Source organism: Aphelocoma coerulescens, chromosome 9, assembly GCF_041296385.1.
Source record: "Aphelocoma coerulescens isolate FSJ_1873_10779 chromosome 9, UR_Acoe_1.0, whole genome shotgun sequence".
NCBI classification, from domain to species: domain Eukaryota; kingdom Metazoa; phylum Chordata; class Aves; order Passeriformes; family Corvidae; genus Aphelocoma; species Aphelocoma coerulescens.
This window is the reverse complement of record NC_091023.1, coordinates 5,402,686-5,412,731: the sequence shown is the minus strand read 5'-3', so window position 1 is coordinate 5,412,731 and position 10,046 is coordinate 5,402,686.

Here is a 10,046-nt window from a genome sequence, read left to right as displayed (position 1 = left end):
CAGTTTCAGTGTTGGGTGAGGTCACCCAAGCCTTATCCAGTCACAACAGACCAGTCTCCAGAGCTGGAATTTGCACAGCACTCTTGCAGAGCATGTTCCTCCCACCCGTGCAGAACTTTTCCTCCTGCAGTATGTGGCTGCTGCCCCTCGTCTTCCCCATGCACCCTTGAGATAAACCAGTTTATTCTGCTGCTTGATTTTGGCTGCTCTGTACTCTGTCTCCAGCAGCCCAGGCATGACTGGCATGCAGGTGGCTTCACTGTCCCACGAGTATCTCCACGACAACACAGGTAACCAGGAAGGTGCACGCAACTCCTTCAAACTTACAAGGTACTTTCAGAGCAAATGCCTGTTTTCTTTTCCCATTTAATTTCAGGAGGCTGGCGATGTGTACAGCGCACTGTTCTCTGCTAACACAGCTCTCCAGCCCTGCAGAGCTTTGCTGGCATGGAGACGGTGCTGGGAAGAGCAGCACAGTGCCAGAGAGCAGGAGCCCTGGCCAGCAACAAGGGGACCACAGGGCACTTGAGGCACCTGCTCAGCCATGTGTGGGTAACTACAGAATCATAGAATCACCAAGGGTGGAAGACACCTTTCGGATCATCCGATCCAACCATCCACCCAGCACTGCCACTGTACCCCTGAGCCACTGACACATCACTCAGCACCAGGTCCAGACGCCTCTTGAGCACCTCCGGGAGTGGGGACTCCACACCTCCCTGGCAACCTGTTCTGATGCCTGACCTCCCAAGCAGGGAAAAATATGTTTCTAATATTTAATCTGAATCTCCCGCCTCAGCTTAAAGCCATTTCCTCTGGTCCTCTCAATGCAGACATGGCAGAAGAGAGTGGCCCCATCTCACTACAGCCTCCTGCCAGGGAGTTGTACAGAGCAAGGAGGTCCCTCCGGAGCTCCCGGAGACTAAACAACCCCAGTTCCCTCAGCCACTCCTCATAAGACAAGTTTTCTAAGCCTCTCACAACCCTAGGTGCCCTTTGCTGGACACATTCCAGCACCTCAATGTCCTTTTTAAAGTGAGGGGCCCAAACCTGCGTGCAGAACTCGAGGTGTGGCTTCACCCATGCCAAGTGCAGGGGATGAGCACTTCCCTGGTCCCGCTGGCTGAATTATTCTAGGTACAGATGCAGGGAAAAGCCTGGAAGGAGGTTGTGGGGTGGGAACCTGATCAGCCAGCAGCCCTTTGCTGGAGCAGTCTGGTGGCAAGGTGAGGTGAGGTGAGGCGAGGCAGGGCAGAGGAGCCAGGGGAGGGAAGGTGCTGAGGTGTGGCAAGCCACACATGGAGAAAGGCAATGCTGAGGCAGCAGCTCCAGCCTCCACCTCACCTCCTGAGCTGCTGCAGGCTAGGAGGAAACAGGCTCTGCCTATTCCATGAGACTTCTAGAGAGCAGTATATTAAATCAGCCCTGCAAAGAGACCTTGATGAGTAAGAGAGCTGAGAAATCACCAACTGTATTAAGTTTAAAAAAGGGAAAGTGCTGGATTCTGCACCTGGGATGGGACAATCCCAGTGTACCTACAAACTGGGGAAAAAGACACTGGAAAGCAGTGCTGCAGAAAGGGACATGGGGGTCCTGGTCAGTGGCAAACTGAATGAGTCAGCAATGCCCTGGCAACCAGGAGGGCCAACTCTGTTCTGGGGAGCAGCAGGCACAGCATCACCAGTTGGGCCAGCGTGGGGATTGTTCTGGTCTGCCCTGCTCAGAGGTGGCCTCACCTTGAGTCCACGGGGCAGTTTTGGGCACCACAATATATAAAAGATGTTAAGCTATTTGAGAGGGTCCAAAGGACAGCCACAAGGATGGAGAAGAGCCTTGAGAAGCCATATAAGAAGTGGCTGAGGACACTTGGTCTATTCAGCCTGGAGGAGACTGAGAGGAGACCTCACTGCAGTCTGCAACTTCCTCGTGAGCGGAAGAGGAGAGGCAGGCACTGACCTGTGGTGACCAGTGACAGCACCCAAGGGAATGGCCTGAAGTTCTGTCAGGGTTGGGTATTAGAAAAAGCTTCTTCATTCAAAGGGTGGCTGGGAACTGGAATAGGCTCTTCAGGGAAGTGGCCACATTACCACGCCTGACAGATTTCAAGGAGCATTTGACCAACACTCAGGGGGTACATGGTGGGATTCTTAGGGACAGTCCTGTGCAGAGCCAGTAGCTAGACTCAATGCTCCTTGTGGGGCTCATCCAACTCAGCACATTCTGTGATTCTGTGAAATCACAGCTGTTGTAAACGAGACAAAGACTTTTACAGGAAAAGTCAACGCATTTATTTGTTAACTGCTGAGAGTGGGAACCCAGGATAAGCCCAGGCTCTGCGCGACAAGCCAGAACAAAACAATGCTCCAACGAGACAGTGAGACCCACTGACCGCTCCCTTGGACCCCAAGGGCCGCAGGCGCATCCCCCCCGCCCCCTGGGTGCCGGTAGCTTTTAAAGGCTCTGGTGCCACCGGACTGGTGCATTTCTCAATCCTCGTGCTGATTGGTCCCTTTCCTGTTCCCTGGTTGGTCTATACCTCCGTGCATTCCTCACCAATCATTTTCAAACAAGTCCACTGCATTGGTTGGCTCGTTCTCCAATCACAGTCTAGGGCATCGTCCTCATCCCTTGTACCCTACGAAGCAACGTACTAGAAAGTTCCTTCTGTTAAACCCATTGGGTCCTTGTTATATCCCCATCCAGTGGCTACATTCCAGCATTACACCCGTACAGTCTCGCAACTTCCCTTCAATTAACATGTCCATCTATTCCACTCTCAGCTCCCCTCTTCTACATCCCACCCAAACAGCAATAACCAACACCCTGAAACCAATTCATTTATTACAACTCCCCCCCTAAAGCTTTGATCAGGCTCTGGCCCGCATCAATTATTCAAAAATTAAATTGTGTCGTCATAAACTTGATGTATTTTTTGTAGTTTTTGGTACTTCTCATAAGTTTCCTTTGCTGTTTTTGGGGTTGCCTCTTGCTTTTCTGTTCTCATCATCCTGATCTTTTTAATCTTCTCATCCCTTAACTTTTCAATGGAACTTTGCACAATACTCGTAATCATCCGAATTAGACAAGGGATCACACATGGAAGGAAAATAATGCTCATTAAAGCACCTCCAGCAATCAATAAAACTTTTCTCCACCACCCTCCGCCCAAAAGGTTATCCCACCAGTTTGCTTTAAATAATGGGGTCCATTTCTGGACAGGAACATGTGCCAACTTCCTAATACTTGTATTTTTGATAGTCTCACTATGGTCATCTATTTTGACACAGCATTCTGATGAGTTAAATTCTCCATACACTCCCCCTTCCTCTGCTAATAAATAATCCAGTGCCAACCGGTTCTGATAAATCATAGTTCTCATCTGATGGGATTGGGCTGAAAGTAAATCAATAGTGAGAGTAGACTGATTAGATATGATCTCTACTAACGCTTGTAGGCAAATAATTCAATTTAGCATATAGATGGCATGCACTTGACCCATCTTGGGCCCAAGTAGCGGGGCCATAGGTAGCTATAATTCTCTCTGGGGGCCATTCATCCTCTCCCCATTTCTGAGTCCCTCCTATTTGAATCTCCCTCCATCACAGAGGGGTACTCCCAAGTGTTGTCCCTCAATTCGTGGGAGTAGAAAGAAAGATGGTTGGATGATGCCCAATGTGCAACTTCCAGCCCAACCTTCCATTAACATCACATAAGCTCTTTTTCCACACAGCCAGAAGAGTCCTTTTGGGGCTCTCCAGAATCCGGGGGGTTTCATTCTATTAATACCACCTTTATTCCAAAATTTTGAAAGCTGGGATTGGGTTCTTTGGTAATACACTCAAATAATTTCTCTCGCTCAATATGGGAGCAGCCTGGTTTTTGTTTTGTTGCCCAATACAATTCTGAAGCCCAGGGAATCCACCATTTGTTAGTACTATTGGTTACAAAGTACCTTTTGCAGGACAGACAGCTCACCCACACAGACCATGTATTTAGGACCTCGTCTCCATAAACACTCTTCTCCAATCACTTTCAGATCTTAAACTCCACACCTCCTCTTCATTCCTTTCGTCAGGCCCAAGCGCTTCCTTTTCCAGTGATTTTAATGTTTCCTGTGGATTCAGAGCAATCCCTTCCCATGGCCAGACTTCTGCCATCTGAGTGTCTCCACAAATCCAACAGTCAGTAATATTAAATTCATGGCTTATCTTTTCTACTAGGTCTAAGAATAGGTTTTTCCCTCCCAACATATGGATTTCAGGTCCCTTCTTTATTACCCCTTTTATTTTTCTCTAATCAAGTCTGGTTCATACACTTTTACCCCTTGCTCTGAGTCTTTTTTCAGAACAGATCCATTTTTCTCTCATAGCGCGTTCTCCCAGCAATCTTTGTTTAAATTTTGCTACATTTTCGAAAATCCAATAGGTTTTTCTGTCCTCTGTACAAGTACTTAGCTGTGAAAAGTTAATACAAGAAGGGCTGGGGTTAGTATGGGTCCTGAGGACGGCCGTCCGAGCGTCTCCTGCATACAGAGGGTACTAACACTTGTCGCAGGGCTTTGCTTCTCCTCCTTGGCTGGTTATCATGAGGAGAGCCACTACTGGCAGGGGTCTGGTACAGGGCACTCTACCACCCATGTCTCCCCTCGGCTTTTTCCAGAGGATCTACAACTCTCTGTGGCAAGAGTGCAGCCTGATCTGGTCTTGCCCCCCTTCTTTTTCCACCCACGGTGTTCTTACCAACTTCAATCACTCTCTCGTTGCAGTAACTCACTTCCCTCCTTGTATCCACTTGTTTTCTCTTTTCCTTTTTAGGGTCAAATTACTAGGTGCATGGGAAGATGCTCTATTCTTCAAACTTTAGGATCTGTAATAAGAAATACCAAATATTAAAACAGGTTTTATCAAATAGTTGTTCAGCAATTACATTTCAAACTTTAAAAATCTGTAAGTCTTAAAATCTACATAAATTAATGATTAACAACTTTATAAATAGTTTAGTAACTCCTTTTAAACTGTTAAAAACCTCATAATTTCTCTGGTGGCTTTTTCTTTAGAGTCAACTTAGTGTCCATCGTTCCCACCGCTGTCCATTCGGTCGGAGCTGGCACCGGTCCTTTTACTCTGGAAACCTGGGTCCACCCTCTCTTGTGTCCTCACTGCAGTTTCTGTGGTTAATAAGACTTGAAAAGATCCTTCCCACTTGGGAGTTAATGGTTGTTCCTTCCAAGTTTTGATTAGAACCCAGTCGCCAGGTTGGAACGTATGGATGTTAAAATCAATGGGTGTAGCCTGGGGAAGATATCCTTTCTGTCGCAGCTCTTTTGAAGTGCTGGTAATCATTAGTACAAACTTTCTTACACTCTGCTCTCCTTCCTCATAGGTCCTGATGTTATCTGATGTGGTTAAAAAGGGTAAACCAAACATCATCTTATATGGAGAAACACCTATATCTGCTCTAGGTTTTGTCCTTATCCTCATTAAGGCCAAAGGGAGACACTTTAACCAACTCATCTTCGTTTCTTCCATTAACTTTGTAAGGGCTATTTTTAATGTTTGGTTCATCCTTTCCACCCTCCCAGAACTCTGTGGTCTCCATGGGGTATGTAGGCTCCATGTAATACTCAAGGCATCAGTTATTTGATATAAGACCTTTGCTGTAGAATGTGGGCCCCTGTCCCAATCAATGGTATTTAGTACCCCATATCTTGGTATCATCTGTTCTAGCAAAATTTTGCTAACCACTTCTGCTGTCGCCCTTGCAGTTGGGTATGCCTCGACCCAATGAGTTAAATGATCTACTATAACTAATAGATACTGCCATCTCTGTATTCATGGTAACTCTGTGAAATCTACTTGAATGTTCTGAAAGGGTCTTCTTGCCAACTCTCTCCCTCCTAACGGCATTGTTCTCACCACCTCTTTATTTATCTTTTGACAAATCATGCAACCTCTTGTGATTACCTCAGCAATTTCAAAAGTTCCAATACATACATACACTCGCAGAAAATGGTCAGACAATGCTTGGGTTCCCCAGTGGGTCGAGGCATGTCAATTCTCTGGTATCTTTCTAATCGGCGCCTTGTTTAAAACCTGTCTCCCGTCTGGCATTCTCCATTCTCCCTTTTCGTTCTTAACAGCACCATGTCTCCGTAACTCTTCTTGTTCTTTCTCACTAAAAATTGGAATCTCTTTATTATCTTTATCATTTTTGTCACTCAGATCCACTAAATGAAAAACTCTTCCATTGTCATCCATAGCAGCTTTCTTTGCTACTTGATCTGCTAGGTTATTCTCTCTTATTTCCAGTGAGTTTCCCTTCTGATGTTCTCTAACATGGACTACTGCCACTTCTAAAGGACCTTTTAAGGCCTCTAACACTTCCTTAATTAGGCTTTCATGAGTCAAGGTCTTCCCTTTTGAATTTACAAATCCCCTCTCTGTCCAAATTTTCCCAAAAGTATGTACTACTCCATAAACATACTTAGAATCTGTATAAATAGTCCACCTTTTATAATTAAGCCATTGTAAACCTCTTAATAAAGCATAAATCTCACAGCATTAGGTTGACCATTTAGCAGGGAGCTTTCCTTTTTCTATAATTATCATGTTTTTTCCATCAATCACTGCATATCCTGATACTCATTTTCCTTCCACCACTTTAGAGGAGCCATCCACAAATAGGATTTCTCCTTCAGTTAAGGGGAGCTCCAATAGGTCTTCTCTTGTCTTTGTCTGTAAATCGATGGTTTCAAGACACCTATGTTCTAATGTGTCTTCTGGTTCTCCATACAAAAACTGGGCAGGGTTCTGAACTCTTGTGGTAGCCAATTCCAGGTTTTCAATATTATTTAAAATTAATTCATACTTTAGAAGTCGGCTGTCTGATATCCATTGACTGGCTCTCTTACTTAATATGGCTTTTAAATCATGTGGGGTATATGTTATAATTTTATTCCTAAAGGTCAGCTTATAGCCTTCTTCAGCTAGGGTTACAGTAGCCGCTACTGCTTGGAGACATGTTGGCCACCCTCTGACAACTGGATCTAACAACTTGGATATATATGCAGTCGGTTTCCTAACTCCACACCATTCCTGTACCAGAACTCCATAAGCCACTCCTTGTTCTACATTTACAAATAACTCAAACAACTTTCTTAAATCAGGCAAGCTTAACACTGGAGCAGTCATCAACTTTTCTTTTAACATTTTTAGTTTCTCTTCATCACTCTCATTCCAATTTATAGGCTCATCTCCTACTAATTTCTCATACAAAAATTTTACCAATTCTGTGTGTCTATCAATCCATAATTTACAATAACCAATTAGTCCAAATAACTTCCTTACATCTCTCTTAGTCTGTGGAGCTGGCAACGATAATATCCCTTGTATACGACTTGAGTCCAACTTCTTACAACCCTTTCCAATTAAATGACCCAAATATTTTACTTCAAGCTCTACGAACTGCAATTTCTTTTTTGAAACCTTTAGCCCTTTCCCCCCTAGGAAGTTTAATAACTAAATTGTTGTCCCCTGGACTTCTTTCAGTTCCCCTGAAACTAATAAATCATCAACATACTGCAAAATCTGTACTTCTCCTATGGGTATGAACTGCTGCAATATTCCCTCCAAAGCCTGACCAAATAGATTTGGGGACTCAGTAAACCCTTGAGGTAGTAGTCTAGTCCACTGCAATTGCTGTTTCCTTCCTGTATCTTCATCTTGCCATTCAAAGGCAAACCACCCTTGACTTTCCCTTCCCAGTGGGCAAGCCCAAAAGGCATCTTTCAAATCCATGACACTGAACCACTCATGTCTGGCTGGTACCTTACTTAACAAAGTGTACAGGTTAGTTACTACCGGATACCGTGCAATAGTTTATTCACTTCCCTTAAATCTTGCACCAATCTATACATACCATCTTGGTTTTTTACTGGTAATATTGGGGTATTATTCGGAGACATGCATGGTTCCAGAATTCCATCTTTGATCAAGTCTTTAATCACTGCTGTCAGTCCCTGTTTTCCCTCTGCTGAAACTGGGTATTGTTTTACTCTTATTGGTGGTATATTTGGTTTCATTCTAATCTCTATGGGAGAAATATCCAACAGTCCATGACCCCCTCCTTCCACCCATACTCTCGGGTCTATCGCCTCTTCATCTTCTTGCCTTAGCATCATTATCCTTGCTACCATGAGCCATTCTTCTGGCACCACACCTATTCTTCATTGTACCTGCAAGTCTCGACCCAAGAGGCTGCACCCTAACTTAGGTATGCACAACAAGTTTACACATCCCTCTCCAGAATTTCCTTTTACTTGTACTTATTCTATAATAAATACATCAAATAGGTCATTTTTAGCACCGTTTACTTTACGTTTTTGATTACTCAATTTACACCCCGCTGGAAGCTTTGAAACACATGACCTATCTGCTCCAGTGTCAACTAAAAACTCAAATTCTTCACTCCGGGGATTCTAAATTTACCAGGGGCTCCATCTGATGTCCAATCTCCTCCCCCAGAGTGTAGAGCCCCTAACACCCCATATCATCTCCTTTTAAAACCCTCTCTAGCATGTCCTGTTCTTTTGCGATTGCCTCGTCCATTTGCCGCTTTTTGCAGAATCTTTGTGACTCTTTTCTTTGTAATAGTAACAAACTATCTCACCCCAGGGTGGTTTTCTCCACTTGTTTGGCCCTCCTTTTTCCTCTGCTTCTCCTTTTGACTCTTCCCTCCCAGCTCCTACACTCTCTTTTGCTATAGCCACCATAATCTTTGCTTTTGTCTGAAGTCTTTTCTTTCTCTCTCCTTAAATACACCTTTTGTGCCTCCCTCAACAGTTCATAAAGGCCCCTTTCCTGCCAGTCATCTGTCTTCTCTAATTTCCTCCAAATATCAGTCCACGCCCTGGCTACAAACTGTATCTTTACCAATATTTGTCCCTCTGGACTTTCTGGATCAACACTCGAATACAACTGAAAGTTTCTTTTTAACCTTTCCAACCATGCACTAGGTGTCTCATCCTTCTCCTTTTGGCTATCAACAGCTAGCCTGGCATTACTTGTCCTAGGAACTGCTTCTCGTATTCCCCTTACTATCAAAAATCTATAGTCTCTCCTATTTCTTCTCCCCAGCTCCTCATTAGGATCCCAATTGATTATTTGGCATCTTTTCCTCCCCTCAGGGACCAATCCTGTTTTCCCTTTCCCAGATTCTCAACCCTGCTGCATGTATTAATTGGATCTCTTCCGAGGAGAAAAGGATACCCAAAATAGAGTTTAATTCCTCCCATGTATATATACTAGATCCTAGAAATTGGTCCGGCTGATTTGATATCCCTATAGGGTCTTCTAATAAACTCTTTTATTTTTTTAAAGTTCCTGACCTCAGAAGCTGTTAATGGTGCATTTACAAACCCAATTCCTCCCCTAGCACCCCCCATGGGTACCTGTCTCAGTGACAACAATTTCTCCACTACTTCTTCCTTGGACTGACACCTTTTTGCTTGAGACCGAGTGTTACAATTGTGCTGATTTGAGCTCCCTTCTGATTTTTCCTGTTTCTCTATTTCTGCATTCCTACAACAACAATGTCCATCAACTCCTCGAGAACCTTGGAGTCCATCCCCCTCCCTGTTCAGTTCCTTTACTAGGAACCGGTTCCTCAGCAGGTGACTGAGACATCAAAGAGAAACTAAAGGGAACAGACTGAAATGCTGGAAGTGTAATAAGGGACACAGGGCGACGCTGAGATATTAAAGACGGATCTTAAGAATAAGGCTGGACTGCAAAAGGAGTGGGGAACGGTGTCAGGCGGACAATTGGGGTTTTGGGTTCTAGATTATTACATACGGGAGGAAGCTGAGGTGTAGGTGGAGGTGCGGGCAGTGGTACTGGTTGACTAGAAGGGGGTACTGGAGGGGTACGAGAGTGAACTATAGGTGATGTTGGTGGAGAGGGAGGTGGGAGGTGATCTAAAGGATCCCATTCCCTCTTAGGGTTTTCCTCTTTTTCTTTTTACCTCTTTTTCCATTTTGTACACTCTTA